This window comes from Gorilla gorilla, chromosome 3 (genome assembly GCF_029281585.2).
Source record: "Gorilla gorilla gorilla isolate KB3781 chromosome 3, NHGRI_mGorGor1-v2.1_pri, whole genome shotgun sequence".
NCBI classification, from domain to species: Eukaryota; Metazoa; Chordata; class Mammalia; order Primates; family Hominidae; genus Gorilla; species Gorilla gorilla.
The window spans coordinates 211,455,577-211,462,605 of record NC_073227.2 but is presented as its reverse complement, the minus strand read 5'-3'; the positions used below and the strand labels follow the sequence as shown (position 1 = coordinate 211,462,605).

General features: G+C 37.8%; 1 long non-coding RNA gene across 1 annotated transcript; it reads left to right on the top strand.

Moving 5' to 3' along the window:
* Positions 1–1,493: 1,493 nt before the first annotated feature.
* LOC129532847 (uncharacterized) lies at positions 1,494–4,495 on the top strand. Its single transcript, XR_008678769.2, has 3 exons — positions 1,494–1,573; positions 1,686–1,771; positions 4,285–4,495. It is a non-coding gene; the product is annotated as an uncharacterized lncRNA (long non-coding RNA).
* The last annotated feature ends 2,534 nt before the right edge of the window (positions 4,496–7,029 follow it).

Here is a 7,029-nt window from a genome sequence, read left to right as displayed (position 1 = left end):
GTTTTTGCCAGTACCATGGTGTTTCAATTGCTATAGCTATGTAGTATAATTTGAAGTCAGGTAATGTGATATCTCCTGCCTTGCTTTTTTTGATCAAGATTATTTTGGCTTTTCAGAGTTTTTTGTGGTTCCATACAGATTTGAGAGTTGTTTTTCTATTTCTGTGGGAAAATGTCACAGGAATTTTGATAGAGATTGCATTCAATATGTACATCACTTTGGATAGTATGGACATTTCAAATATATTACTTTTTCCAATCCATGAACATGAGATATCTTTCCATTTATTTGTGGCTTCTTCAATTGCTTTCATCAATATTTTGTAGTTTTCAGTGTAAAGATCATTCACCTCTCTGTTTAAATTTACATCTAAGTATTTTATTTTTTGTTGCTGTTATAAATAGGATTGTTTTCTTGATTTCTTTTTTTGTATAGTTTGTTGTTGATGTGTAGAAATGCTACTGAATTTTGTATGTTCACATTGTATCCTGCAACTTTACTAAATTCATTTATGAATTCTAAATTTTTTGGCAGAGTTATTGGTGTTTTCTATATATATAAGATCATGTCAACTGCAAACAGAAACAATTTAACTTCTTCCTTTCCAATTTTCATGCCTTTTATTTCTTTCTTTTGCCTAATTGCTCTGGCTAGGACATCCAGTACTATATTGAATAGAAGTTCTGAGAGTGGGCACCCTTGCATGAAGTTTTCCACAACATCTCTTATCTTTTTATTAGCTATATATTAATACGGATGTTTCTTTTTCATCAGGAGTTTGAAAAATATGTCTTTTCTCTATATTGTTCTTAATCAGTCTTCCTAGAAGTATTTCAATTTCAAAAAGTAGCAACAACTGTGGGAGTTCAGTCAGGCTGGTGGGAAAAATTTTAAAGATAGTTATAAGAAATCGACACAAACCTTCATGGAAGGCTGGGGGTGTTGCATAGCTTCAGTAATAGATCTGAATGAAGGCAGCCTAATCCTTCCTTGAGTAAATAGCTTAAAGTAGGTGCAAAGGAACGTAAGGGAGTTTATCTAAATAACTTGTTTACTCATGTGGTCCTGAAGCCAACCTTTGATCATTCACAGGCAGGATGGCTCTCTCTCGGGGGAGGGTGACCAGGTTAATTACCCTCTATTTGTGTTGACTAAAAGCCCCTGTCATTTAATGTTTTTTCAATAAATGCTGGCAGGGCTAGCTAGTCAGGGCTCGTGGCTGCCAGAACTCTTTCTGTGCACGGCCCAGCCCCCTAGCGGCTCTTTCACTGAATAATTGGTGTCTGAGCACATTATTCATCCCTCGTGCAGCTGGGGTCTGCAGGACAGACCCCCACAAACAACAATTTGCAAAAGCAAACTTCCCTGTTTTTTTTTTTCCCAAGATGATAAATTAGAGGCTTTTAGTGTGCCTCGGCCACTTCGAAATAGCAAGAGAGTGCACAAAGGTCAACTCTGTGAGCTCTAAGTCAAGAAGGAAAATGGGAATCCACCAGAATCATGAGGGACATCCTAGATCCCAAGAAGGAGAATGTGGGCAAACAGTCAACATGACAGCAACCAGCTTAAAAAAGTGAGTGAAGTCCTAGCATGTGAGAGAGGCAGAGAGCCTCCCTCTGTAACTGACATTTTCACTGTGAATCTGAGCAACCCCAGCCAAGTTGTTGCATTTTGTTTCTCCCAAGGCCTGGAGTCAACATGGGGAGAGGCTTGGAGATGCTGTGAAGCAAAGACACTGGGAACAGCTGCAGACATTTTCCCAGACCAGGAAGTAAGAGCAAGATGCCATTTTCAATCTGGATGCATGCAAAGTCAGCTTTTTTTTTTTTCTTTTTGTGACCCAGCAGAATGCCTGCACAGGCATTTTAGTCTCAGGCCAAAGATTGGAACAACTGCTTTGGGGCTTGGTAGGGACCTTCACAGCCATATTGTGGAAAACACCTCAGCAGTATGTGCTGGAATTGTGCTTTCCCCCATCGCAGCCTCGGGGCAACAGAAAAGCTGCTACAGCTGTAATTTCTCCTGGGTGATGAAACTTGCAGCCAGGGCCAGCTTGGAGACCTACAACCAGTCTGCAGGTGTCATTGCTGGGTGCCCCAGCCTGTTCCCCTGAGAATGTGATACAGCAGGGCTTTCTCTCCTTCACCCCCAGGCAGAAATTCAGGCATTGGAGCACCTGTCTACCTGGACCAGCATACTGAGCTACCCCACCACTTATAAACATAGGTTGTGGTGCAGTGGGGCCCTCTCCAGTCTATGGCCAGGCAGATTTCCAGGTATGTGGAGTACCCACTTGACTGGACCAGCAGCCTGAGCTTCCCCAACCTTCCTGTGCTGAGATTATAGTGCAGTGGGGCCCTCTCATCTCCACACATAGGCAGACCTCCAAGCAATTAGAGCATCTGCTCCTATGGAGAACTTAAATTTACAAGAAAAAAAAACCCATCAAAAATCGGCCAAAGGACATGAACAGACACTTCTCAAAAGAAGACATGTATGTGGCCAACAAACATATGAAAAAAAGCTCAAATCACTGATCATTAGAGAAATGCAACTCAAAACCACAATGAGATACTATCTCACGCCAGTCTTAATGGTGATTATTAAAAACTCCAGAAACAACAGTTGCTGGTAAGGCTGTGGAGAAATAGGAATGCTTTTACACTGTTTGTGGGAATGTAAATTAGTTCATTCACTGTGGAAGACAGTGTGAAAATTCCTCAAAGATCTAGAACCAGAAATGCCATTTGACCCAGCAATCCCTTTACTGGGTATATGCCCAAAGGAATATAAATCATTCTATTATAAAGATACATGTACAGGGCTGGGTGCAGTGGCTCACACCTGTAATCCCAGCACTTTGGGAGGCCAAGGCGGGTGGATCACCTGAGGACAGGAGTTTGAGACCAGCCTAGCCAACATGGGGAAACTCCATCTCTACTAAAAATACAAAAACTAGCCAGGTATAGTGGTGCACACCTGTAATACCAGCTACTTTGGAGGCTGAGGCAGGAGAATCGCTGGAACCCAGGAGGCAGAGGTTAAAGTGAGCCAAGATCATACCATTGCACTCCATCCTGGGCAACAAGAGCAAAACTCCATCTCAAAAAATATATATACATACATATATATACACAGATATATACATATATACATATATTATATATGTAAATGTATATATATGTGTATATATATACACAGATATATACACATATATATACATATATATAACTACATATATATACACACACACATACATATACATGCACACATGTTTATTGCAGCACTATTTACGATAGAAAATACATGGAATCAACTCAAATGCCCATCAATGATATATTGGATAAAGAAAATGTGATATATATTCACCATGGAATACTATGCAGCCGTTAAAATAAATGAGATCATGTTCTTTGCAGGGACATGGATGAAGCTGGAAGCCACCATCCTCAGCAAACTAACACAGGAACAGAAAACCAAACACCACATGTTCTCAGTCGTAAGAGGGAGTTGAACAATGAGAGCAAACACATGGATACATGGAGGGGAACAACACACACCAGGGCCTCTCAGGGGGACAGGGGGTAGGAGACCATCAGGACAAACACGTGGATACATGGAGGGGAACAACACACACCAGGGCCTCTCAGGGGGACAGGGGTAGGAGACCATCAGGACAAATAGCTAATGCATGCAGGGCCTCATACCTAGGTGATGGGTTGATGGGTGCAGCAAACCACCATGGCACACGTTTACCTAGTATCAAACCTACACTTTCTGCACGTGTATCCCAGAACATAAAATAAAATTTAAAAAATATATACACTGATTCATGATCTCCTTCCTCTCCTTCTGAAACACTCCTTGAAATTTTTTAGCGTTTCCCCCTCTGTCTTCCATGTCTCCTAACTACATGTTTCTTATTTTCCATGTCTTTATTCCTGTGTTCATTTTGGATAGCCCCTTCTGACCTATATTACAGTTTACTAGTTCACTCTTCAACTGCTTCTAACATACTAATATTCTGTTAAAACCACTCATTTGGGTTTAAATTTCAATTATGTTATTTTCTATGGACATTCTATTTGTTTTCTTGTAATCTTCTTGGCCATTCTCCAGAGTTTCCTGTTCCATGATGATATTTTTAATTTTTTTTTCACTTTAAACATACTAAGTATAGTTATTTTATTTTCTGTATCTGATACTTTCAATAACTGCAGTCTTTGCTAGTCTTTTTTCTGTGCTCTTGCTCATAGTTTTTTTTTGTTTGTTTTTCATGATTAGAAAAACAGAGAGAGAAGAAGGAGAGCAAAGGGAGGAGGAGGAGGAGAAAAGAAGAAAGCAGAGAAGAAGGGACAGAGAAAAAAAGGAAGTTGGTTCTAACGTTTCTCTAACAACTGGCTTCAGTGAAACACTCCCACCTTGTGGATTTTTAGGTTATTGAAATTAACCAGTCTTCTGGGTGCAGCACACCAACATGGCACATGTATACCTATGTAACAAACCTGCACTTTGTGCACATGTACCCTAAAACTTAAAGTATAATAAAAAATAAAATAAAAAGCTACACAAATTTAAAAAAAAAGAAATCAACCTAATTCCTAGATTACCACCTCTTGATTCAAATGCTTTAAATCTAGGCTTTTCATCTGAGTCTTTCTTTTTAGTTATTCTGTTTATCTTCAAAACACTCCTGCTTTGAATTATTCAAAATCTACCTCCCTCCCTCTGTTTGACTACCATCAATTTTTTTGCTCATTCCTAATGCATTAATCTATTAGCTGTGAATATCCAAAAACCCTCATTTCACTGAATCTTTGACAGACCCCTTTGCATCCTCTTGTTCTTCTAATTATTTCCTCAGAAACTTTATGTTCTCTTTTCTTTACAAGCATGTCATAGTTTATATATAATGTGTGTATTGTTTTTATATATACCTATATATAGCCTCTTTTTAAAAGCACTGTACACCATGCTTTGAAATATATTCTAAAATCAGGTAGCATGAAAATGGAAACATAACATACTAAAACCTATGGGATGCAACAAAAGCAGTTATAAGAGGGACATTTATAGCCCTACATCAAATAAATAAATGCCTACATCAAAAAAGAAAAAAAAGATCTCAAATAAGCAACCTAATATGCCTAAAGGAGCGAGAAAATTAGAGAACAATACAAGCCCAAAGACAGCAGAAGGGAACAAATAACAAAGATCAGAGCAGAAATAATATAATAGAAACTGAAAATTTCAATAAAAATAAGAATTGTTTTTTGAAAAGATAGACAAAATTAACAAATTCTTACGTAGACTAAGAAAAAAGAAAACAAACTCAGAAGTGAAAGAAGAGACATTACAACTGATACCACAGAAGTTAAAAAATCATAACATACTACTATAAACAATTATTCACCAGCAAATTAGATAACCTAGAAGAAATTGATAAACTCGTACCAAAACTGAATCATGAAGAATTCAAAATTTAGAACAAATCGTGAATAAGGAAATTAAATCACCAATGAAAGGTCTCTCATAAAAGAGAGACCCAGGGTTGAATGGCTTGCTGGCTGAATTCTCACAAACACTTAGATAAACTAACACCAAACTAACACCAATCCTTCTCAAACTCTTCCAAAAGAACGAAGAAGAGGAATACTTCCAAATCCATTTTTCAAAACCAGCATTACCCTGATACCAAACCCAGAGAAGGACACTATAATAAAAATAAATTTCAGACCAATACTCCTGATGAACTTAGATGGAAAAACCCTCAGCCAAATATTAGCAGATATTATTTTTAAAAAAACACAGCAAAAAAATTCACCATGCTTAAGTGGGATTCATCCCTGGGAAGCTTATTAGTCTTATTTGATTCGTGTAATCAGAAAATTTCTGTGTCTAGTGAAGAGAAATGAGAGCAACAGAGACTCATAGCACCTCAACAAATTTCCAGGCTTGAGCCAGTTAACAAATACGAGTCCTTCAAATACAAAAAAGACTGTGAAAGAAAATAGAACAGATCAATGAAACTAAGAATTCGTTCTTTGAAAAGATAAACAAAACTGACAAACCATTAGCTAGACTAGAAAAATGAGAGAATACTCAAAGCAATAAAATCAGAAATGAAGGAGGAAATATCACAACTAATACCACAGAAATACAGAGGATCGTGAGGCCACTATAAACAATCACAAGCCAACAAATTGGATAACCTAGAAAAAGCAGATAAATTTCTAGAAAAATGCAACTTACCTAAAGAAAGTCAAGAAGAAAGATAAAATCTGAACAGAACAATACTGAGTATGGAGAGTATATCAATAATAAAACATCTCCTATCAAAGAACATCCCAGGACCAGAAAACTTCATTGCTGAATTCTAACATTTTAAAAAATAATAATACAATCCTTCTGAAATTCTTCCAAAAACTTGAAGGAGAAAGGGTATTTCCAAACTCATTTTAAAAGATCAGCATTATTGTTTTTTTTTTTAAAGTGATGTTCCCCTTCCTGTGTCCATGTGTTCTCATTGTTCAATTCCCACCTATGAGTGAGAACATGCGGTGTTTGGTTTTTTTGTCCTTGTGATAGTTTGCTGAGAATGATGGTTTCCAGCTTCATCCATGTCCCTACAAAGGACATGAACTCATCATTTTTATGGCTGCATAGTATTCCATGGTGTATATGTGCCACATTTTCTTAATGCAGTCTATCATTGTTGGACATTTGGGTTGGTTCCAAGTCTTTGCTATTGTGAGTAGTGCCACAGTAAACATACGTGTGCATGTGTCTTTATAGCAGCATGATTTATAGTCCTTTGGGTATATACCCAGTAATGGGATGGCTGGGTCAAATGGTATTTCTAGTTCTAGATCCCTGAGGAATCGCCACACTGTCTTCCACAATGGTTGAACTAGTTTACAGTCCCACCAACAGTGTAAAAGTGTTCCTATTTCTCCACATCCTCTCCAGCACCTGTTGTTTCCTGACTTTTTAATGATTGCCATTCTAACTGGTGTGAGATGGTATCTC